This window comes from Mus caroli, unplaced genomic scaffold (genome assembly GCF_978045245.1).
Source record: "Mus caroli unplaced genomic scaffold, Mus_caroli_1 scaffold_16, whole genome shotgun sequence".
NCBI classification, from domain to species: domain Eukaryota; kingdom Metazoa; phylum Chordata; class Mammalia; order Rodentia; family Muridae; genus Mus; species Mus caroli.
The window spans coordinates 65,819,061-65,844,642 of record NW_028227271.1 but is presented as its reverse complement, the minus strand read 5'-3'; the positions used below and the strand labels follow the sequence as shown (position 1 = coordinate 65,844,642).

Here is a 25,582-nt window from a genome sequence, read left to right as displayed (position 1 = left end):
ATGGGTGGGCCTTCTTGTGCTTATATGGGATTCTGGGGCTCCAAACTCATGTTTGCTGAGTGGTCTCCCTAGCTGGAGGAAATGCTATGTTTAAAGTCACAGGGCAGGGTCTGACATACAACACTGATGGAGTAAGTAGAGTCCTCACACTTACTCTCTCTCTCTTCTGTCATGGATGTGCCCCAAGGCATCCTCACCTGTGGGATTCTATACGGGTTTGTTCAACCCAGACCTTGGATTCCTTTCTTCCTGTTTTTTAGACTGCCCAGTGAATGCTTAGTTTTGACAGCTCGCCTCCTCTAGCTTGGGCTGGTCTGTGCTTTGTTTCCTTCATGCTAGAGGTTTCACCTTGGTCCCTGCTTTTCATGAATTTTCTCTTTACACCCCCACGCTTGCCTTTCTCCCTTCTGAGATGCTCCTCATTCTGCAAAGTTCCACACAGGAACTTTCCTACTACACTACACAGGTCAACGTGCTGTGCGTGTTTATTTTCTTTGGAATTGTCTCTCCTTTATAGACGAAGGTTACGTATCATCTGAGGACAAAACCCTTCCTGGTTGGGTCAGGGCATGCTCCAAACTGCCCTGTAATTGCAAGTCCCTACAATAATACTTTTTTTGGCCAGGACACAAACCACACTCAAGAAGTTCTTCCTGAGTGCTGAAGGTCAAGCAACTAGAAGTTTCTCAAGCGTCTAGAGGCATAGAAGTCTGCAGACGAAGCTGCTTCTCCCGGAGCGACTGTCAGCGGCAGGTGAGTGTTCCTGGGACCTGGCTGCTGGTCTTGGCTCTGCTACCTGGAAATCATCTTACCTCCCTCAGCCTCAGTTTCCTTCTCTATGGTATAGATTTATAGTAGAACTGCCTTGATTTTTGTGGGAAGTTTTTGTTTTAACATGTATTTACTGTGTGTGTTCATGTTTGTGTGTATACTCATGATTGTGTGTATGAGTGTGTGTGTGTGTGTGTGTGTGTGTGTGTGTGTGTGTGTGTGTCACAGGTTAACTCGGAGGAGTCAGTCCTCTCCATCTGTCCAAGAATAGGCCTCAGGTTATTAGGTTTGGCAACAGACACCTTTAGTCAGGGAGCCACTTCATCATTCTCTATTGTGTGAAAATTAAAAATTCACCAACTTGGGGTTGAAGAGATGGCTCAGTGGTTAAGAGCACTAGCTGCTCTTCCAAAGGACCAGGGTTCAGTTCCCACATGGCAGCTCACATCTGCCTGAACTCCAGTTCCAGGGGAATCTAGTCCCCTCACACAGACACATATGCAGGCAAATATCATTGCACATCAAATAAAAATAAGCGTTGAAAATTAAAAATTAAAAAAAAAATAGAATTTGCAAACTGGGCATGATGGCACATGCCTATGACTCCAGCAGTAAAGAGTTGGGACAGGAGAAGGAGTTAAGTTAGCCTTAGCTATGTAGGAACACGTAGCCTGTAATACATAAAAAACTTGTGTTAAAACAAACCACAAAACAAACAAGAAGCAGTTTGGTAGCCTGTGAGTTGTGAAGTGCTGTGTAAACAGGAGCTGCTACTGTCCCCGTTTCTACGAGACTCTGGCGACAAATGCAGGAGATGGTTCTCTTTCACTGGCTTTGCACAGGGCCTGTGCAGCCGCACTAATGTAAGGTGCTTTGCTAAAGAGCTACACAAAGGAGCATCTTTTTTTTATTATTATTACATATTTTCCTCAATTACATTTCCAATGCTATTCCCAAAGTCCCCTATATCCCCCCCCCTACTTCCCTACCCACCCATTCCCATTCTTTTGGCCCTGGCATTCCCCTATATTGGGGCATATAAAGTTTGCAAGTCCAATGGGCCTCTCTTTCCAGTGATGGCCGACTAGGCCATCTTTTGATACAAATGCAGCTAGAGACAAGAGCTCTGGGGTACTGGTTAGTTCATAATAATGTTCCACCTATAGGGTTGCAGATCCCTTTAGCTCCTTGGGTACTTTCTCTAGCTTCTCCATTGGGAGCCCTGTGATACATCCAATAGCTGACTGTGAGCATCCACTTCTGTGTTTGCTAGGCAGGAGCATCTTTTAAAAGGGCAGACAAAGTTGGGGCATGGTTGCAGATGCCTTTAATCCCAGCACTGGGGAGTCAGAGCCAGGCAAATCTCTGTTGTGAGACTGAGACCAGCCTGATCTAATATGATGAGTTCCAGACCAGCCAGGGCTACATAGTGAGACTTTTTTTTCCTTCAAAAGTAAAAAGGGGGAGGGTGTGAAGCCAGGTGGCAGAGGTGTAGGCCTTTTATCCCAGCACTTGGGAGGCAGAGGCAATCGGATCCCTGTAAGTTCAATGCCCGCCTGGTCTACAGAGTGAGTTACAAGACAGCCAGGGCTACACAGAGAAACGTTGTTTTGAAAAAATAAAAGTGGGGTTTGGGGTGGGGCAGACAAGTAACATCACTCACTCACGGCCATGATCTTTCTTTAAAGTTCCAAAGAAAAGACACATTAAGACCCTCACTAAGGAGAAGTTTCAGAATTAAATTAAAACGTCCCAGGTGGCCTTGACCTGGCCCTTCATGTACAGGACACCACCTGTACTTCCATCAATGCATCGACCGTTGTTACTACCCAGCCAGCTTTAGTAGGGCCATGGAGCCCAGCCTGTCAGCCCTATGCCCCTTCCTACAGCATGCTTGTATAGAGGCTCACACTTTCCTTGACTGCAAAACGGGGCTACCTAAGTCCATAGCACATGTCTCAACAGAGCATGAGGAATACAAAGAGGTGAGTAACACTTCCCAGGGAGGGGAGATGTCACAAGGAAACTAATTTTAGAGCTGAGTACTGAAGGCAGAAGAGATGTTGCCAGAAGGCAATGGGTGCTGAGGAACCCCGCTCTCTGTCCCCCAGACTGGGAACAGCCTGTGCCTTTGACAAAGACATGAATGAGCTTGCTGTGTTCAGCAAAAGGCACAAAGAGATCTTGGCTGGAGTGAGGGCTGCACGATTGGGAGGGGCCTGGCAAGCTAGCACTGAAGGGGAACGTAGGAAAAGAGGAGGCTGGGGTTCCTGCTGCGGGGCCCTGGTTCTCCCCGTAGGGCCCTGGTTCTCCCCGTAGGGCCCTGGTTCTCCCCGTAGCTCCCCACAGCTTTGAAGAGGCATTGCTGTGCTGTCACAGTGGGATGAGGCTGTTAGGTGCTCTGCAGTCCATGTTGGTGTGAATTAAATAACTTCCGAGTCACTTAAAGCCAGACACGGTGGCTGGTATCTGGACTACTACCAGCACTTGGGAGGCTGAGACAGGAAGATCGCCAGCCTGAGGTCATCAAGACTTACAGGGTTAAGAGCCTTTAAGTATTAAAGCCCGGTGTTAACAGCCCAGTGTGTTAAGTACTGGTTTAGATCAGTATTTATAGCTGGTTTTCAATTTTCTAGTACTGCATGTACTAGTGATAAATTGGAGCCCGCTATTCAGCTTCCCCGGGCCTCAGTTTCCATGGTTTGGAGAAAATTAGATTGAACATAGGCTCTTAAGTCTCCAAATCAAGGCTCCTTCCCAGGCAACCTATCTCAATGGCCAAACTAAAAACCTACGCATCATTCTTAGCTGCCCCTGACTAATATGCATGGAACCCCAGCCATCCTCCCAGAATACACCTTTCTCCCTCACTTCCGCTTCCGTGGGCATCACCAGGCATCACCTCCTCTGCCTCTTCCTTGGCTACGGTGCTGCTCGGGTGTGCTTGCTGTGGCTCCTGTCACACATACCCTGCATGAACTGGGCAGAGCAACTACTTATTAAATCTCACATCACGCCCTAGCTGAAGACCCGCAGTATTCTAGTCACTTGCGGTGGGCTCCAAAATCATTAGCACAGCTTGCAAGTCTCCGCCTGAGCACCTCTTAACTTCCGTGAGCCATCAGCACCTGTCGCGCACCTTCATGTGCCTTTGTCCCGGCCCTAGGACACTGTCTGATACGGAGCAGCTCCGCTGTGTCCTTTGCATTCCTTCTGCCTTAGATTTCCCTTCCCCTGCCTTTTCTGGGACCTTCTTGACTGCAGCCCCGCTCCTTAGATCGCCTTGCCTGCCCTCCCAGCCTGGAGTAGCTTCCTACGACATTATTCTCTATCACAATGCTCCTTTCTTTAGGGATTGAGCACAGCTCCTTGTTGTTTATTTACTTACATGCTGGGTCTCTAGGGAACGATCTTGAGATGAGGAGACAAGGACACCATATCGAGGCAATACTTCCAAAGGGCAACTCGCAGGTGCGGGTCCAGAATGTGGAAAAGAGTGAGGCGGGTTTCAAGTGCAGTCCAGCCTTTACTGCAGCCCACCGGGAAGCCCTGCTGTTTAAACTCTGCGTCCGGGTTTATTCCAAACCAGATGGACTCATTGACAGAGGAACCCAGTTAGGTTGGGATCCATTCCCGGGTATTTCCAGCTTCCTCCAGCTGTCCAAGATCAGGCTTCTGGAAAGTTCCATGTGAGAAAATGCAGCTCACCAGCACAATGACCACAAAGCTAAGATAGTACCACACACTTTCTTCCTTATTTCTTTCCCCAATTTTTGAAATTAGATGGTCAGTCCCCTTAGTATTGCTTGTATGTGTATCATTTCAGGGCTGGCCAGTGGGTACTGAATAGCCAGTTAGAGGCTCATTTCTCTCTTTCTCCCAGAATTCCTTAGTTGCCTGTAGTTCTTTGTTTAGGGGTGAGGTCTCATAAAATTGCCCCTGTCCATGTTAGCACCAAGGGAGACAGGCTCCATTTCAGACCTGGGATTAGTCACAAACCACACCCAAACACCTGTTTTCACAGAGAAATCCTTTATAAAACATGGAAGAGAAGCTGAAGTAGTCTCTTCCTGACTCAGGTAGAAAACCATAAACAAATGGCCTGGCAGGTGTAATTCTTAAGAAGGAAGAAGGAGCCAGGCAGTGGTTGTGCACGCCTTTAATTCTATCACTCAGGAGGGAGAAACAGGCAGATCTCTGTGAGTTCAAGACCAGCCTGGTCTAGAAAGTGAATTCTGGGACAAGAGCTAAAACACAGAAACTCTGTCTTCAAATACAGAAGGAAGAAAAGGAAGGGGGGGGGGAGAAGGGAGGAGAAGAGGGGGAAGTCTTTATTAGAATGGGCTAGGATGTGTGCTGGTATATTTGCTCTAGAGGAACAGAGGACAAGGAATAAGAGACAAAGACAGGAGATAAAGGATGGGGGGAGAAGGGGAGGGGTATTTGTCTTGGGGGACAATGAAGGACTGCCTCTGGATAGAGAGGAGACAGATGTGGCACATGGGAGAACGGCAGTTCATAAAGGTGCAAGGGAAACCTTGTGTTAGGATGAGGTGTTTAATTTTAATTGGGCATGCTAATTAGGTGACCCAAAGGGGGCTTTTGATTGCTGGACTTCAATACTTTGATAGCTGGACCTTGGTAGTCAGCCTCAGGAGAAGGCATTGGCCAAATAAGGGAAAAGACCTTGGCAGCTAGCTTTAGGAATGTAATCTAGCAGTTTTTAGGAAGGTAAAGGGAAATGGAGAGAAGGGCGAGGTCTGCTAGAGCCATGTTCACCATGCTTGGGCTGACCAGTGCTCATCCCTGCACAAGCCAGGAAACCCCACCCTCACAGAGAAAACTCCAGGCTAACAGGTCATCACTCCTCATTTCCGTTTTTAGCAACCCTCCCAAGAGTGCCCGCCCAGGGGCTCAGCTTTTGACCATGTATGGACACCATCCCAGCTCCTAGCTGGCACACCATCATGCCTTGACTAACCTCTATAAACCTCTCTTGATTCAGTCTGGATGTGTGACATCACTGACCTCCACCTGTGAGATCAGTGAACCCACCTGATAGCTGTCTCCTGATGAACCTGCCTTTATCTCCTTTTAATCTGGTCTAACCTGGCCAAGGGAGAGAAAATGCCTATCATTGTCGATTGTTGTTAGGTGTCTTCCTCTATCACTTTCCTATTATTGCTTTGGGTTGGAGGTCTCTCCCTGAACCTAGAGCTCCTGTTTGCTGACAAGGCTAGGCTCAGCAGTCTTCTGGCTCTCCACCTTTGGAGCTGGGGTTACAGGCATCCAAGGGATGTCTGCCTTGTTATGGGGGGCGGGGGGGGGACAGAACCGGAACTCCAGTTCTCATGATTTGGCAGCAAGCACTCTTAACTGCTGAGCCATCTCTCTGGTCCCACAATTTTCCTTATTATATGATAATACCCTGTCTCGAAACGACAGCAAGATTCTTTTTTTTTTTTGGGGGGGGGGGATGCTGGTATGTAGATCAGCACACCATCAGGCTTAGGATGTACAAGGTTGCTGTCAGTCTTAGCACCAAACTATAAGAGAAGCCTCTTAGCCAGCAGATGTGATAAACTCTAGAGCACCAGCAGCTCTGCACATTCCTCTACGTCTTGTACCTGACCTATTCATCTCTTCTAGGGGACAATTCTTGCCTTACATACTTTATAATAAATGAATAAGTGTCAGTAAATTGTCTTCCCAAACTTTATGAGAAAAAGATCTCTTCCTCTTTTTTGAGGGGGGAGGGGGGAGTATAAGGGAGGGTGAGACAGGGTATATCGCCCCCTGTATATCCTCATTCTGGAACTTTGGAACTTGCTCTGTAGACTAGGATAGCCTCATATTTGGAGATCTACTGAAATTAAATGCCTGTGCCACCATGCCTAGCTCTCTCTGCTACTGTTATTAAGTGAGACCCTAATTCCTCCAGCTTCCAGCTCTTGGCTGACTGACATATTGCTGATTTTGGAGGTCAGCACATGGCCGAGCAATCCATGTTCCCTTTCCCACTGACTTTGCAGCCGGGAGCACCTCTGCTGTGTAGGTTATGCTAACAACTGCTCTGCTTATTTGATATGCACTTGGAGACTTCTCGGGCTGGTTTTCAGACTTCCAATGGGCTAGTAGAAAGAAATGAACTTGTTTGGCATCTCAGGTTCTTATCACGCCTCTCTCCTTTGTTGCCTTAACCTGTGGGGCAGCTCCTACTGAGCTCCACAGGTAGGCATGTTGGACAAGTCAAAAAACGTTCTGTCAGAACTACAACACAGGTTAGTTTTACCTAAATGTGCCAAGACTCACTCCTCCTCCACCAAGGCTAAAGATATCATCATCTGGGACTGTAGGGATGGGTCAGCCGTTAGGATCACAATCTCAGGGGACCTGATGTCCCACCAAGGGCACACATGGTACACAGACATACATGCAGAAGAAACACCCACACAGATGAAAAAAATATTTTAAAAAAGACATCACCAGCCAACGTGCATGGAAACTTCTGACCACAGGAGTGAAAGAAGACCTCACTCTGGAAGATCTCCACATAGACCCAGAAAAGATAAGGACATCCTGCCTGATGATTGTTGCTGCCTCGGAATCTCATTATCCCTATGCTGCACCTAATAACCTTTCCCATCCATGTTGGGGCTGAGAAGCCGATTCATGCGCAAAGCTCTCACTTCTCCAACTGTTGGTCACAGAAGCAAGCCTTTCTTTAGCCCCAACACTGATTTGGGTTTTTTTTTTTTTTTTCCTGAGGGATAAACTTCCAGACTTAGTTACTTTTTTTTTTTTTTATTGCAGTGCTAAAACACTGGGGCCAAGACAGCTTACATAAGAAAGAGTTTATTGGGGCTTACAGTTCTAGATGGTGAGGCCATGGACATCATGGCAGGGAACATGGTAGCAGGCAGGCAGCATGGTGCTGGAGCAGAAGCTGAGAGCTCACATGCTGCCCTTCAGCCTCAAGGAGGTGATGGTGGAAAGGTAACTCAAAGACTGCTCCAGTGACAATAAGGCCACGCCTCTGAATACTTTCCAAATATTTTCACCAAATAGGACCAAAAGTATTTAACTATATGAGCCTATGGGGCCATTCGCATTCAAACCATCACATTCTCCTCTGTGGTTCTCATAGGCTTGTAGCCATATCATAATGCAAAATGCATTTAGCCTAACTTCAAAACTTCCCATAGTCTCACAGTATTTTCTGAGACGCAAGGGAATATCTTAATTATGATCCCCGTGTAAAACAAAAGAAGCAAATTACAATACTTCTAACAGACAATAACACAGAATAAACTTTAGCATTCCGAAAAGGGAGGGAAGGGGGCACATACTGGAGCAAAGCAAGACTGGAACGCAGCAGAGCAAGTCTCACGCTCTGCTCTTCCAGCCGACTACAGCATGCTTCTCTTTCTTAGGCTGCTTCCACTCCCTGTGCGTAGCTCTCCTTGCCAAATATCCCATGACTCTGGCACGTCCAGCATCCTGGGGTCTCCAACAGAATCCAGGCTTCAACCTTCACAGCTTCATGCAATGGCCTCTCTGGGTCTCCACCCCAGACACTCCTCCATACCTCGCCCCAGCAACTGTTCTCAAGCTAGGAGGAAGATTCCATAGCCCCTTAAAGGCAGAAGTGGCTGAGGCTGCATGTTAGCCTGCTGCATGGGATGTGCCCTGGTTCTCCTGGAATTAATTTGCATGATATTCGATTTATTAATGATTTTTAAAACCAGGAAAACTCTTGACCTTTTCCTTTCACAAACTAGCTGGGTGGGCTCTTTCCCTGAGGTTCCTCTCTCTGTGCCCCATGTGTTTCCCCGAGGCTCCTCTCTCTGTGCCCCATGTGTTTCCCTGAGGTTCCTCTCTCTGTGCCCCATGTGTTTCCCTGAGGCTCCTCTCTCTGTGCCCCATGAGTTTCCCCGAGGCTCCACTCTGTGCTCCATGTGTTTCCCTGAGGCTCCACTCTCTGTGCCCCATGTGTTTCCCCGAGGCTCCTCTCTCTGTGCCCCATGAGTTTCCGAGAGGCTCCACTCTTTTTGCCCCACATGTTCACTATGTGGAGAGCTGCATAAGTGAGAACTCTAATAGCCACTCGACAATCAGTGTTTGGCTGTCTTGAAATCTCCTCTTCCAACAAAACTAGTCCAAAGCTTTTCAATTTAACCCCAGGCAAGTTTTTAGGAAAAGAGACGAAGCCACTCTTTTTGCTAAAACAAAACGGTGTCTAGTCCCGTTGCTAATATGGTTCCCTCTGAGATCTCTTGAGCTGGGCCTCTATAGTCTGTGCTCTCCTCATGGATGTTATCTTCCAAGCTCCTATCAGGATGGGTCATTAAACCCTGCTCATGGCATTTGACTGCTTTCCTAGCCCAAAGTCCTAAAGTCTTCCACGTTCTTCCAAAAACATTACAGTCAGGCTTGTCACAGCCATACCTGAATCTGGGTATCAACTTCTGTCTTAGTTACCTTTTTATTGCTAAGTTACCGTGACCAAGGCAACTTATAGAAGAAAGTGTTGATGAGGGGCTTACAGTTCCCACAGACTATTCAAATATATGACCATTAGGAGCCATTTCCATTCAGCTACACCATAGCATCAAATTTGAGGAGGGAATGTCACAGAATCTCTTAACTGAGAGTTGGTTGAAGTCCAAGTGGCCCAGAGTTTCACCTGGTGTTCAGTGTGGGTGAAAAATACACAAATACTTAGGTTGTTTCTACATTACTCGATCACTTTCTATATGTCACATGCTACAGGAGGATATTCACTCAAACCTTTGGAAAACACATTGATTGCCAGTTGTGTGGCGGGTACCATGTAAATTAAACGTAAAAGCTTGAGCAGTGAACAAGAAGATGGGATATTTACCATGGAGGAGACTTCTCTGGCATAGGATCTTATTATGTAGTCCAGACTGGCCTCAAATTCACAGTCTCAAGTCTCCTGAATACTAGGGTGTGTGCGTGTGTGTTTGCATATGTATATGATATATATGTGTGTGTGTGTGTGTGCATATATATATGTGTGTGTATGTGTGTGATGTATATGCATGGTCTTGATAGTTCAGACTAACCTTGAACTCAGGTCCCTCCTGCCTCAGTCTACCAAGTACTGAGATTATGGACCCTACCAGGCTTAGTTTCTGAATATACTTTGAGTGCTTCACAGGAACGAAAAACAGTGGTGAATTTTGGTCACCAGGGCTAACGTGAGTTTTATCTGTTAGAATTATTGATTGTAAAACTGAGCATTGACGTGCATGCCTGGAATCCCAGCACATGAGAGCAGAGGTAGGGGCATGCAAAGTTCAAGGTCATCTCTGTCTACATAGCAAGTTCTAGATCTTGCTCAAAAATTGCAAAGTACATCAAAAATGCATCAACTCAGAAATCCCCTCAGACACAGGCAAACTAATACATTAGTCATCCCATTGCAAGGAAGAGAACCGTTCAGTCGGGTTGTATAGGAAGCAGCTCTGAGATGGAGGTTAGCTTGCAGTAGGTGTTTAAGTGCCCCTAGGGGCTGGAGTGACTAAGGACACTGGCTGCTCTTCCACAGGACCCAGGTATGATTCCCAGCACCCACATGGTGGCTCACAACCATCTGTAACTCCAGTTCCAGGAGATCCAACACTCCTTCCTGGCTTCCAGGGGCACTGCGTGCATGTGTTACAGACATACACGGAAACAAAACATCCATGTAAAATAAAATAAAAAATAAAAAGAAGTGCTCTTGAGATTGCCACAATTAAAGATGAGAAAAGTAAGCTAGGCATGGTGGTGCCCACCTTCCCTCCCACACTCGAGGGCAGAGTTCTTCCTGTTGGAATACATCCTCATCTACATACGGAGTTTCAGTTCAGGCAGAGGAACATAGTGAGACTTTATCTCAAAAGAAGAATGGGGAAGAGGACAACAGGAAGAAAAAGAAATTGATTGGGGTGGTGCACGCTCCAATCATCCCAAGGACCAGGGGCTCTCAGGGGAAAAAGCCACAGGCTTAACACTGGCCTGGACTACACAGTGGGTTCCAGTCCTGCCTCGGCTACATAATGAGAGTTCATCTCAAAACCCAAACCAAACAAAGAAACAGAGAAAGAGAGAGGGATGACGAGGGGAGAGAGGAGAGGTGGAGTGGGCGTTACAGGGGAGGAGCTACCATGTGATGGATGTCCTGGCATGAGTCTCAGCTGAACCGTGGAAGGCTCTTGGGCTGGCAGTTGCGTTGAGTTTGGTGTTCCCAGACTTAGCAAATAAAAGCAGTCAGACCTGAACTTTTTTTTTTTTTTTTTTGGTTTTTTTTTGAGACAGGGTTTCTCTGTGTAGCCCTGGCTGTACTGGAACTCACTCTGTAGACCAGGCTGGCCTCGAACTCAGAAATCTGCCTGCCTCTGCCTCGCAAGTGATAGGATTAAAGGCGTGCACCACCATGCCTGACAGACTTGAACTTTATATATAAAAATGACGTATATATTTTTTAGCATGTGCCCCATGCTTTACAGCAGCTTATATATTAATGTTTATCTGAAACGCAAATGAACTAAGGACCACAGGAGAAGTCTTGCAACAGCATGTGGGGGCCATGTTGGCCAGTGTCCGAATTCAGACTTCTGCAGTAGCTGGGCTTGACCTTGGAGGAACACATTCCTTTCCTCAGAGGTAATTCTCATGCGGTCTGACAGCCTGCCAGCAGCCCACTCAGCCACTGAAGAAACAACTCCCTTGGGTCTTGATGGGGAACAAGGAGCATCTGTCGGGGTAACTGTTATAGAAGTTGGCTCCTGATAATGTGCTTGCTGCTGTGTGCTTGAAGACTGGTTGCACTGCACAGAATCGATGAGTGGGTCAGAGCATCAGCACCAAAACCACCATGAGAGCCAAGAAGCACGGGAAACATGCCACAGTTACTGCGCAGTGGCAATCTGGTTGAGCTGCTGCTGTGGATACCAAGACCAGTTCACCGGCCAGTGCACTCTCAACATGCAACCACCATATTGAGTTACCTTGGTTGGTTTGTTTGTTTTTTGTTTTTTCAGAGCTGAGGCCCAATCCCAGGGCCTCGTGATTGCTAGGCAAGCACTCTACCACTGAGCTAAATCCCCAACCCCAACCACCACCATATTGAGTACCGTACCTCCATTGTTACCAAGTCCTGGCATGGTCACTGTTTGGGTCACTGTGCACCTACCTTCTAGCTCTGTGGTGGCAAGAGATGTCCTGGCTTCTTGCCTAGTCTCTCACACATTTTTTTTTTCCCCTGAAAGAATTAAAAGTCTACCTCAGGGCCTGGCCCTGACATCAGGAGCTGGTGATGCCTCTGAGAATATGTTTGAGTCATATCCCAGAATAGTCATCTTTGACCAACTCCAAGATATGTAATGAAGAAGCTGAGCTGACACTGTAGCTCAGTTGGTAGACTGATTGCCGAGCCTGAGTGAAACCCTGGGTTTGATTCTCCAGCACCACATTTAAAAAGCAGCCATGATGGCACATGTCTAAAATCCTAACAGGAGACAGGAGGGAATTCAAGGTCTTCCTCTGCACAAAACCATGAAAAGGTCTAGGTTATCCTCGGCTACACAAGATTTGTGTCAAAAAAAAAAAAAAAAGAAAGAGAGAAAGAAAGAAAGAAAGAAAGAAAGAGGGAGAGAAAGAGGGAGGGAGGGAGGGAGGGAGGGAGGGAGGGAGGGAGGGAGGGAGGGAGGGAGGGAGGGAGGGAGGGGGAAACGTGCACAGAAGTCCCCATCGAGGTCCATGCAGCTATAATCCAGCACTTGGAAGGTGGAGGCCAGAAGAAGGTCAAGGACCTTATAGCTGACTTTGAAGCCAGCTTGGGCCACATAAGATCCTGTCTTGGAAAAACAAAATGTTACTGTATCCTTTTAATGTTTGATGCTATTGCTTCTTTGGGTTTTGATTTTGTTTTGGAATAAAATCTCCTATGGTGCCCAGGCTGGATGTAGTCAGTTTTTCTGCCTCAGCTTCCCTAGGGACTGGGATTACAGCTCCACATCTGTAGCCAGAGATTTTCCTAGTCTGGGAGGGATCATAAATATCTGTTACATTTGTCTCCTAAAGGCATTTTGATTTTTAATCTTAGATTTACGATTTCTCCTCACTTCTGGGGGTCAAACTCAGGACCTGCACATGCTAGTCAAACAACCCCCTTAGACCAGGACTAGATCATTTCTACTTGCTGGGTTTTGAGACACGGCCTTTCTGTGAGTCCAGGCTGCCCTTGAACTTGCCACCCCCCACCCCTGTGTCAGACACTTTAGAGCTAGGATTACAGGTCTGAGTCATGACACCCAGTGTGGATTAGAGTCTCCTGATGAGGCCGTCTCCTCCCTGAATTAATAAACAGAGGTGCTTGATCGACTGCCTTAAAATAGACTATAACTCAGGCATTACTAAAGAACAGTTCTTTAAACTTTGGATCCCAGTCGGCCTGTGGGTTGTAAAACTAATCTCAACATGTTATTTATTAATTCTTTAGCAGTGAGACCTGGCATTGCAACCTGCATGCTGCTGTTTTGCGAAGCTTTTCTTGTTCCCTTTATCTGAGAGCATATACTGGGCTGAAATACAAAGCCATTTTTTTTTTAACTGTAGAAGATCCATCCTCAGGGCTGGTGAGATGGCTCAGTGGTTAAGAGCGCTGACTGCTCTTCCAAAGGTCCTGAGTTCAAATCCCAGCAACCACATGGTGGCTCACAACCATCTGTAATGAAATCTGAAGACAGCTACAGTGTACTCACAAATAATAAATAAGTAAATAAATATTAAAAAAGAAGATCCATTCTCTAGAACTGTAAATTTCTCAAAGAAAGAATGAAATATAGATGTACTATGTAAATGTGTACTATAAATGAGTAAACGTCTTATCACAGCATAGCATGCCTACGCTGCAGAAGTGCATGGTTCCGAGAGGCAGAGGATCAGGGAATGCAAGACTCAAAATCCTAGCTAGCTCTGCCCTCCTCAGCTGAGTGGCAGAGTTGGACAAGATTGTTGTTATTGTGTGGGGGAGTTCAGGGGTTGGGGGTGGTGTCTTGCTCATTGCCATTGCCCAGGCTCATCTCAAACTCATGAAGTCCCGTGACACTATACACTCTGTACCCTCTGTGTATGGCTTCTTCTTCTCCTTCTCCTCCTCCTCCTCCTTCTTCTTCCTCTGTGTGTGTGGGGTGGGTTTCTGAGATAGGGTTTCACTATGTAACTCCTGTTGTCCTGGAACTCTCTTTGTAACCCAGGCTGGCCTAGAAATTAAAGAGATTCACTTGCCTCTGCCTCAATACTGCTGGTATTAAAGGTATGTGCCCCGATGCCGAGTCCGTGTATGGCTCTTAGCGATTATGCCACACTATCTCTTCTGTGGAGCCTCTGCATGTCTGCTCCCTTGTCTGAAGATGGAGATTTCCATTTGCTTCCTCCATGGCCGGTTCTTCATCCTCAATGTGTGCTGAGACACACTCTCGTTGCACCTACTGAGCTAGATTTGTGTTATTGGGTTTTGTTTGTTTTGTTCTGCTAGGGACAGGACTTCACACAGCTTCAACAAGTCTTTTTTTTTTTCTTTTTTTTTTTTGATTTTTAATATTTTTATTACATATTTTCCTCAATTACATTTCCAATGCTATCCCAAAAGTCCCCCATAGCGCCCCCCACTTCCCTACCCACCCATTCCCATTCTTTTGGCCCTGGCATTCCCCTATATTGGGGCATATAAAGTTTGCAAATCCAATGGGCCTCTCTTTCCATTGATGGCCGACTAGGCCATCTTTCGATACATAGGCAGCTAGAGACAAGAGCTCCGGGGTTCTGGTTAGTACATCATGTTGTTCCAACAATAGGGTTGCAGATCCCTTTAGCTCCTTGGGTACTTTCTCTAGCTTCTCCATTGGGAGCCCTGTGATACATCCAATAGCTGACTGTGAACATCCACTCCTGTGTTTGCTAGGCCCCGGCATCGTCTCACAAGAGACAGCTATATTTGGGTCCTTTCAGCAAAATCTTGCTAGTGTATGCAATGGTGTCAGCGTTTAGAAGCTGATTATGGGATGGATCCCTGGATACGGCAGTCTCTAAATGGTCCATCCTTTCATCACAGCTACGAACTTTGTCTCTGTAACTCCTTCCCTGGGTGTTTTGTTCCCAATTCTAAGAAGGTGCACAGTGTCCACACTTTGGTCTTCATTCTTCTTGAGTTTCATGCGTTTATCAAATTGTATCTTATATCTTGGGTATCCTAAGTTTTGGGCTAATATCAACAAGTCTTTGAAAATAGTTTTAATTCTTAAATTTTCCTCTCTTATCTCTTGGTCATTTAAAAGTGTATTGCTTTGGCTGGCTGTGGTGGCACACACCTTTGACCTAGCACTGGGGAGGTAGAGGCAGGCAGAGCTCTGAGGCCAGCCTGGTTTACATAGCCAGCTCCAGACCATCTGGAAATAAAAAGGGAGACAGTCTCAAAAAACAAAAGCAAGACAAGACCTTCTCTGTGAGACTTCTCTATCTTGCTGCGTGCTGATTTCTCTTCCTCTGAGCTTCCCAGGTCCTTCTGGGTTTTGCCGCCAACTGAGCCCCCAGTTCTCTTCTACCCTGCACTGGCTGCTAGCTCTCCTATTTATGGCTATCTTATCTCTGTCTTCCTCTCTAGCCTTTCTCAAGTGACAGAAACCATTTTTAGCCGGCATGTTTAGTAACTGGTTAGTATCTTTGTTCTTGCTTTCTGGGGTTGTGAGAGAATGCCGGAGCAAATAGCATAAAAAGCAAGACGATTTCCTTTGTCCCTGTGGCGTGTTGACATGTAGCAACCACCAGGACAAGAGTACATTGACCGAAACTATAAAGTAAAGAAAGCAGAGAGAGGAAGGCTAAGATCACAATATCTCCCTCAGGGGCATGCCTCTGATGACCTACTTCCTTCCACTAAGTCCCACTTCCCAGAAGTTACAGCACATCCCAGTAGCTCCATAGGTAGCAAACAAGTTTCCATGGCTACATCTAACCATTGTCTATAACCACCATCCTCATGCATTTGCCGCCCAGAGGCGAGTCAAAGCTACACAGCCAATGACATAATTTCTAAAACCTATAGGCAGAGAGGGAAGGCCCTCTCTGCAGTGTTTGTGTAGATTTCCAGTGTGCACAGAACCGGGGAGAGACTGTTAGAACCAAAAAGTGACCTCGGGGTTGCATAAAAGAATGCACAAACAAAGCAAAATTAGCCCAGCTAGGCAATTCTTTTTGCACACAGGGTCTGCCAAGACTCAAACTGGTCTAGCGAGCACGCTCAACCAGGACGGCTTCCATCTTTCATCCCTGAAGTAGGTGGTAGAAGACTGTTGGCTCAGCCTATTGGTGGGAACTCGACTTCAGTCTGATGGGATCGGCTAACTGATGCAAAGGAGAAGAAGGGTGGGTTCAGGAAATGTGATTCCTTGTCAGGTGACCTGCCTCTGATAGAAAACCCTGTGTCTCACAACATGATGACAAGTGCCAGGGTGGCCACTGGGCTGAGCTGGTCAAGCAGTTAAGAGGTCCCTTCACTGGTAACCCCTTCTCAGGAATCTTGTTGCTGATAAAGACAAGAAGATGCTCAGCATGGGGTTTCCGAAGGAAATCAACGCAAGGAGGAAGAGAGCTTTGGCATTTAAGAGGGGTTTCATTTTGTATCAAAGACAGGGTAACGATAGTTAAGATATAGTAGCAATTTTCAAATTTGGATACTAGAATCATCTAAAGAATTAAAAGCAAACAAGACCAAGATTCTGATCTATTTGTTGTAGATTGGGATCCAGGTATCAGGAGTTTTGAAGCAGTCCAGAGAGTCAGGTGTGGTGGTACATACCCGTGATCCCAGCGCTTGGGATGTAGAGGTATGATGATCAGGTATCCATGGTAACCCTCAGTTATGTAGAGAGTTACAATAACTAGTTAGTGTTTCCATATAATTAGTTAGTGTTTCCACTGCTGTGAACAGACACGATGACCAAGGCAACTCTTATAAAGGACAGCACTTAATTGGGGCTGGCTTCCGTGCCTTCAAAACCAGTACAATGTGGGTGATTCTTACACATTACCAAGTTTAGCTGCAGCATGAGGTCCAACCTTGGTTATCTCTGGAACACAGCTTCTTTGTGCTCTCAGAAAACATTTCCCAGAAGATTTCTCCACAGCGATGCTGGTCTCTTCTTAATCACTGCTAATTTCTTAGTTCACATAACAAACATTAATTGTCCCAGTAATCTCTTCTATTTTTGACTCTAAAGCCAGAGCCACATGGCCAAAGCTGCTGAGTTCTGCTGGTTGTTGGAGCTGGAAAACAGCCCCCTTGTTCTATTACATCCTTCATTGCCTAAGCATGGATGTCCTGGAACTCGCTCTGTAAATTGATCTTGAATTCAGAGGCCTGCACGCCTTGTCTCCTGACTTCTAGGATTAAAGGCGTGAATCACCACACCTGGACCTAAGCCTTTTCTGCTTGGAATTTGCTCTCTTCCAGGCTGGCCTTGAACTCAGATATTGGCTTGCCTCTGTCTCCTGGGATTGATGGTGTGTACTATAGCACCTGGGCCTAAGCCCAGGTGAAATGGCACAATCCTCAAGATTTGGATCAAAAGCATGTGTCTTCCATTTCTAGATTGTAGTTCATTCTAAATTAAAAGTCCAAATAAGGGTTGGAGAGATGGCTCAGCAGTTAAGAGCGCTGACTGCTCCTCTGAAGGTCCTGAGTTCAATTCCCAGCAACCTCATGGTGCTAATAACCATCTGTAATGGGATCCGATGCCCTCTTTTGGTGTGTCTGAGGAGATCAACAGTATACTCACATTCATAAAATAAATAAAATGTTTAAAAAAGAGGGAGAGTACTTGATGCTCCTGTAGGACACCAAAAATAAAATAAAATAAAATAAAAATAAATAAAAATTAAAAGTAAGTAAACCCCACAAAACCTTACACCCAAAATTTGTCCTGACTACAAAGTGAACAGGGATAATGTCACCTCTGATTCCGACCAGCAGAAAGGAACGACGACACCACGTTCTCAAAGCAGTTTATTCAGGAACCTTTCAACATGCATGCAGGAATCTTTCTCCAGAAATCAATCTCTCTAGTTATTATCCTCCTCCTGCCCCGAATCGCAATCCCTTATATAACCCCTCAACCACGCCCCATCAGCCCAGTCCACGTAACAGCAATCCATTGGCCAGAATCATCACTCATCATATGGTCCGATCTTGCATCATAGCGCACCTGCGCAGTTCTCACGATGGTCGTGGCTTATTTTCAGGTGTATGAGGAAGTCAGGTGCAAGTCATAAGACTTGGCTGCAGTCCCGGGCACCATCTTCAGACTGCTGTCACACCCGCTCCTCACAGGATAAAGATGAAGCAGAGATTGAGGGAATGGCCAACCAATGACTGGTCCAACTTGAGACCCGTCCATGTAAGAGAGCCAGCCCTGACACTATTAATGATACTCTGCTATGCTTGCAGACAGGACTTTGTCTTAGGGTTTCCATTGCTGTGAAGAGACATCATGACCAAGGCAACTCTTATAAAGGCAAACATTTAATTGGGGCTGGCTTACAGTTTTGAGGTTCATTTCAGAGTTCATTATCATCACGGCGGGAGCACTGCAGCATCCAGGTAGGCACAGCGCTGGAGGAGCTGAGAGTCCTACATCTTCACCCAAAGGAAGCCAAGAGCAGACTGTTTTTCAGGCAGCTAGGGGGGTCTCAAAGCCCACCCCCACAATGACACATGTCTTCCAGCAAGGCCATGCCTACTCCAACAAGGCCATACTTCCTAATAGTGCCACTTCCTGGGTCAATCATATTCAAACCACCACAGGAGTCTAGTATAACTGTCTCCTAAGAGGCTTCACCCAGCAGCTGATGGGTAAAGATACAGAGACCATAGCCAATAATCAGGTAGAGCATGGGGAACGTGTGGCAGAGTGGCAGATAGGACTGAGCTAGCTGGAGGGGTCAAGGACACCACAAGAAGACCTACAGAGTCAACTAAGCTGGGCCCATGGGGCTCACAGAGACTGAACCACCAACCAAAGAGCATGCTGGGAATGGACCTAGGCCTCTTACACATTTGTAGCAGATGTGCAGCTTGGTCTTCATGTGAGTCCCCTAACAACGGGCTGTCTCAGACTCTGTTGCCTATCATTGGGTCCCCTTTCCCTAGCCTGACTGCCTGGTCGGGCCTCGGTGGGAGAGTATGCATTTAATCCTGATGCTGCTTGATGTCCCACAAAGGGGCAATGCCAAAGGGGAGGTTCCTCTTCTCCTTAGAGAAGGTCAATGGGGTGATAGGGGGAGGGAGGAAGGCTGAGACAGGCAGGATGTAAAGTGAATAAATAAACAAATTAATGAAAAACCAAGTAAAAGAAGATGATTCTAATTGGCAATCAGAATTGAACACCTCTGGCTATGCTTTATCTTTTGAGACAAGGTCTCAGCATGTAACCCTGGCTGGCCTTGAACCCACAGAGATCTGCCTCCCTCTGTCTTCTGTCTTCTGAATGCAGGGATTAAAGTCGCCATGCCCTGCTCACTGCTCATACTTTAAATGTAAGCCTGCTTGATACATGATTTTTGCAAAGTGTATTAGAATGCTCCAAAATTGCCTACAGGTTGAGACCTCAATCACACTCACACGCACACGCACACACACACACACACACACACACACACACACACACGGCATTTCTCCCTTCTAAATAGTAGATAAAACAACCTTAAATGACTTGATGTTCTTCCAAATCACTGGGTAACGAGCTATCACTGAACAAACTTCTGTAAGCCTCTGCCAATAGCGTATTCCGTATCCTGTTTAGCAAGTAGACCAAGCCAATTTTCCAGTGTGGGTAAACCCTGGCCTGTGAGAACTGATTATTAAAGTAACCTGGTGGCTCACCAAGGCAAGAGCAGAGGTGACACGACTGTGGACTGTTAGAACTGTCAGGAAGCGGAAAGTAACACTTTCTAGAATTTAGTGTGCACACCTAGAGAAAAGCAAGAAGCCAGCTCAGAGTGGGAACTAGCTCTGTCCAGGGGGTACATTTGCAGCATAAAGCGTGTGTCCATCTGGGAGTACATTTGCAGCATATAGCATGTGTGGAAACAGCTGGCTGACAGACACATAGTCCTTTTTTTTTTCCTTTTTTCTTTTTTCTTTCTTTTTTTTTAGTTTTTTTGAGACAGGGTTTCTCTGTGTAGCCCTGGCTGTCCTGGAACTCACTTTGTAGACCAGGCTGGCCTCAAACTCAGAAATCCACCTGCCTCTGCCTCCCAAGTGCTGGGATTAAAGGCATGCGGCACCAGTGGCCGGCTTCTTTTCATTTTCATTCCTTTCTTTCTTTTCAGTGTGGAACGAACATCTCATGCAAGCCCTCCACCTCTGAGTTACAGTCTGTTTCTACCTGTTGTGCAGCTGAGAAGCACCCGTCTGCCAAATGAAGAAACTGAGCGCCAGATAGATGTGGGAGTGAAAGAGCCGGTTGAGCACCGGGCATTGTGAAACTAACACCCGGCTTCTGACTACAAAAGCCCTTCTGACTTCCCCAGACAGGAAGCAGATTCGTGGTTGCCAAGCACTGAGGAAAGGCAGAACCGAGCAGCCACTGCTCAGAGAACACGGGGTTTCTTTGTGGGGTGATGAGAGCAGTCTAAACTTAGAGAGTGGTGGTGATTCACACCCTGTGAATGTACTAAATGCAATTTAAGTGTGAGCTGTACGGCACGTGAATTCTATCATTTTTCTTTGATTTTGGTTTTCAGAGACAGAATTTGACTGATGCAACCCAGGCTGGTCTTGAACAATTCGGTGCTGGGATGCTGAGATTACAGGAAGGAGTTACCATGCCCTGCTGTTTGTTTGTTTTGTTGTTGCTGTTTTGTTTGTTGTCATGATGGAGATCCAACCCTGGGCCTGCACATAGCAGGCAAGCATTCTACCAATGAGGCACACTCTTTAAACAATCTCGCAGGGGGTGGGGGTGGGGGTCGTATATCACAACACGTAGGAAACTGAAGTATGATCCATAGCTGTGAGTTTGAAACTTGGGCTACATGGTGCAGCAGTGTGTGTGTATGTGTGTGTGTGTAGGGGGGGGTTGGTATGTGTGTGTGAGGGGGTGGAAGGGAGGGAACACGGTGTGTGTAGGGGTGTACATGCAGAAGCTGGCGCCAAGCTGGATGTCAGTGCACCACAGACTACAACAACGACTCTTTCTCCCAGAGAGGCTACTCATCCGGCTTGGTCTTTTTTATGTGTGCCCTAGCAGCTTGGGACTGAAACACCTCTGTCATTTTGTGAATCTCAAGGGCAGACATACAGCTTTTAGGGGACTCTAGAGCTGAAAGGTGAGAGAACAAATGGGACTAGAATTAGAGAATTTCTTTGAGGTAACTTTTCACTTCATGGAAACATAGAAGCTAAACTGTCCTCCTTAGAACCCATTAGTACATGGAACGTATTTAAGGCTCATGCATATGCATATTTCATAAGATTAAGCAGATCATAACAGTAATAGGCTCAAAGCTAATAATCTGGGTGTGACTGGGAGGCAAAAATATTTAAAATTTAAAGGACAATGTAATTTTTTATTTTTAAAAGGCATTATTTTGAACTCTAATTTTGTTTTTGTTTCTTAGGTTTTGTGTCTTGTTTTGCTCTGGTGGTGGGCATTGTATATGTGCCACGGCATGTCTGTGGAGGACAGAAAACAACAGACAGGAGTCCGTTCTCTCCTTCCACCAGTGGGAACCCCAGGGCTAGAAATGAGGCTGCGGGGTTTGCTGGGTGAGTGTCTGTAACCACCGAGCCAACCCACCGGCTCTTGTTTTTTGTTTTGTTTTGTTTTAGTTTGGTTTGCTTTTTCTATTTATTTGGGTTTTTTTTGTTTGGTTTTTTTTTTTTTTTTTTTTTTTTTTTTTGGTTTTTCGAGACAGGGTTTCTCTATGTAGCCCTGGTTGTCCTGGCGCTCACTCTGTAGACCAGGCTGGCCTCGAACTCAGAAATCCACCTGCCTCTGCCTCCCGAGTGCTGGGATTAAAGGCGTGCGCCACCAACGCCCGGCTTGTTTGTTTGTTTTTGAGACAGTTTCTTGTAACCTTGAATTCCTGATGTTCTGGCCTCCACCTCCCAAGCCCTGAATTACCCATGCCCAGTCTGTTTCTAAACCTACCAAATTAATAATGCGATAAAGAAAGAGGATTTTTGAAATCCAAAGACTTAATCCTCTTCAGAACAAAGGTGGAAATGATAAGGCTAGAATCTCTCCATAAGATCTGATTATGTCTCCTTTTAAATTTTTCTGAAAGGGATTTCGAACGTGTCAAGATGACTTGGGTTCCAGAACATTCCTTCCGGGAAGAACATTTTATCCTTCCTAGTTACTTTCTAAAGTGCAGCCATAGCAAGCCAGGGAAGCATCTCCCAGATGCTGGACTCAGACTCATTGGTAATCCACGCACAGATTCGAGGCTGTTAACCAACAGAGGGTTTCTTTATCCTCCTTCCTCTAGAACTTTCTCCAGGGAATGAGACAGTGAAAGTAGAGAGCCATAATTACCCTTTCATTACTTCTGGAACATGGGGTGTCTTTATGGATTAATGTTAGGACAGGCATTCAAAGCCATTTGGTTTTTGGAGAAGGATCAAAATCCCTTTCAGAAGCACTCAGTGTCACTTCCAACTCATGGAGGTCACTTAAGAAGTTCCTAAGATGAGCCCTGCTTGTCCAGTTGTGACCTCTTTGTTTGTTTGGAGAGTCTGGGCTGTGTAGCCGTATCATAAGATGATTCTAGCTTATGTCATTGACTTGATGCAAAATTACCAGTACAGGGTCAAAGGGATAGCACAAATATTATGTGGCTGGAGCCAAACATCGTTACCTGCTGGGCCATCTTTTTGGTCTTATACTGTGTCTTTTAATTTTTTTTTTTATTTTTTATTTTTTCAGTATTGGGATTGAACCTACGGCCTCACATGCTAGACAAGTATGACAGCACTAAGCAACAGCCACATTTTTGTTTTGACAGGGTCTCATGTAGCCCTGGCAGGCCTTGAACTCCCAATTCTAGTGACTCCATCTCTCAAGGGCAGGGGCTACAGGTGACCAGCTTTCCCTTACAGCTTTTTAGAGATTTACTCTATGTTTTTAAATTTTTTTTTTTTTTTTTTGTGTGTGTGTGTGAGGGAATGAACATGTGGGTGCAGATGCCTGAGGGGGACAGAAAAGGGTATCCCCTGGAATTAGAGTCACAAGCAACTGTGAGCTTTCTGATGTGGGTACTGGGAACTAAACTCAGGTCTTCTTCATGGGTGCGTTTACTCTCAATCACTGAGCCATCTTTCCAGCCCCTCCTGCATACTTTTTTTAAAAAATAAAATTAAATATTATTTTATGTGCATAGATGTTTTGCCTGCATGTATGTTTGTGCATGCCTGGTACTTCTGAAGATTGAAGAGGGTACTAGGTTCTCTGGAACTGGAGTTACAAGTGGTTGTAAGCTACCAGGTAGATTATATTCACTGTGGGTGGGTTTTTCCTCCTTTTATTTACTTGTGTTTGTAACATGTAGACATGTGCATGTATGTTGCATATGGGTGTCGTGGCATGTATAGAGATTAGAAGACAACTTTAGGGAATGGTTTTTCTCCTTTGGAGAAAATAGAGGTAGGTGGGGTTTCAGTTGCTAGGCTGGGGGTCTCAGGTAAGGACTACCAGGTGGAGGAAATGGAGGAAACAGGAGCTGGAGAGAGGAGGAGGCCGCCATGAAGTCGGATGGATCAGAAGCACATGGCCAGGAGAAGTGGCCCCTGAGGACAGGCTGAGGCTATTCATATAGCAAGTAACAAGGGACATGTGGCTGGGGATGTATGTTAGACTAGTTCACAACCTGCCCAATACCAGAATTTTGTGTCTGTTATACAAGCCAGCTAAAACAAACAATTCATTTTCACATCATTTTAAACCATCCGGCTCATGACCATGTTACAATGTAAAATGCGTTTGGTGCAATTTCAAATATCTTTGTAACTCCAAACACATTTAAAAAGTCCAGTTTCCTAACTGGGCATACCTATAAAATAAAAAACAAATTATCCTTCTAATATATAATAGCACAGGGTAAATATTCCAATCCCGAAAAGAACAACTGGGGTAGAGCAAGGAATGACTGGTGCAAAGCAAGATCAACATTCGGCAGGGCAAATACCTCCACGTTCCTCATCTGGGCCTCATCATGTAACCGCTGGGCTTCAAGAGCTTATGGGGAAGCTGATCCCCAGTTCTGTCGCTGGAAGCACAGACAGCCTCTCTCTTGGGACAGACTCACTCAGCCCTTGCAGCACCCTTGGCAGATGTTCCGTGACCCTGGCATTTCCAGTATCCTGGAGTCCTTCTACAGCGTGGGCTTTAGCTTCTCTTCTCTATACATGGCCTCTTAGGGCACCTTTGCAGGGACTTTGAGCCTGGTCTCACGTTATCTGGACTCAGCTGCTCACCATGATCTTCTCAGTCTTGAATCTTTCACGCTTTATAAGACAGTAAGTATTACATGAACAGCACTGCCAAGTTCTGCTGCCAGCTCAAGGTGGGGCCTTACCCCTTGGACCACAGATGTATCTTCTTCTGAGTGCTCACTCTGGGACAGCACTTGCTTAGACATGTTACTTTAGAGGAGGAAGGACCCACACCCCCATCTCCTTTCTCTCCTCCCCCAGCTGCATTCTAAGTTCAGGTTCTCACCTTTGATACAATTTTGCATCTTCACGAGTTACAGCCCCATTGATGGGTGAGGTCTTTTCTTAGAACATCTTTCTCTTGTGGTTTTCTCAGTACTTTTCAAGTGTTCCTCCACCACTGCCTCTGTGAATTTGTGAGCTCTTCCTTTCCTCTCTTTGGAACAATCTGTTTGTTTGTTTTTGTTTTTGTTTGTTGTACTGACTCTCCACCTCGTGGAGATGGCACAGAGGCAGCTTCCAGAACTCAGAGCACAGCTGTTCTCAGAGTTTCTGCTCTGTCTTGCTTCTAATTTGTCAAGTTGGCATATGGGCCTACAGTTAATATAACTTAAACAGGATCATACACATCAGCAATATTTTATCTGATACAAACCCAAGGAGACAATGGTGCAGGAATATTGGGGTGCGTTTGAAAGAGTAAGTTTTAGAGGAAAGTTTCTTATAGATTCGTGGATGGAAACTTAACAAATATGTCACTGGAGTTGAGCCAGCAGAGAGGTGAGCCACATGACAGGAAGGGAGCTTCAGAGAAAGCAGGGAACACGGAAGCCCAGGGTACCAGAAGAGTATCTGGCCTCTGGACAGCACCCAAAAGAAAGAGACAGAGGGAAGGTGGCCCCGCCTTCCTAAAGCATGCTCCCTTAACCAGGCCATTGACCTGCCAAACTCGAAGGTTGGGTCTCTACCAGATATTTTATCTTCCTGTCTAGAAGGAACTACTTTCCCCCTGGTGGGATTTTCCGGAACTGTAATAGCTGTCCCAGCAGTTGTTACTCTGTAGCGCTCTGCTAGGTCTTCCAGTTTTTCACTCTCACCTCACCTTGAGGCTGGCATTCATGTGTAAATGAGATTCCCTATTTGTATCTGAGTTTTGCTCAGTTTGGCAGTTTTGTTGGCCTAAGCACCACTGAGATTTAAGCAGGTTGGATCGTAGGAAGAACACACTACAATCTTGTTGAGTTGCTCTTTAATATGATCTGTAGCCCAAGGAAGCCTTGAACTTGAAACTCTCTTGTTGCCTATAAC

The 25,582-nt window shown here is 46.0% G+C and overlaps 1 long non-coding RNA gene across 1 annotated transcript; it reads left to right on the top strand.

The window, feature by feature from the left end:
* Positions 1 to 622: 622 nt before the first annotated feature.
* On the top strand, positions 623 to 20,663 carry LOC147000782 (uncharacterized). Its single transcript, XR_015045615.1, has 2 exons — positions 623 to 753; positions 20,170 to 20,663. It is a non-coding gene; the product is annotated as an uncharacterized LOC147000782 (long non-coding RNA).
* Positions 20,664 to 25,582: the final 4,919 nt, after the last annotated feature.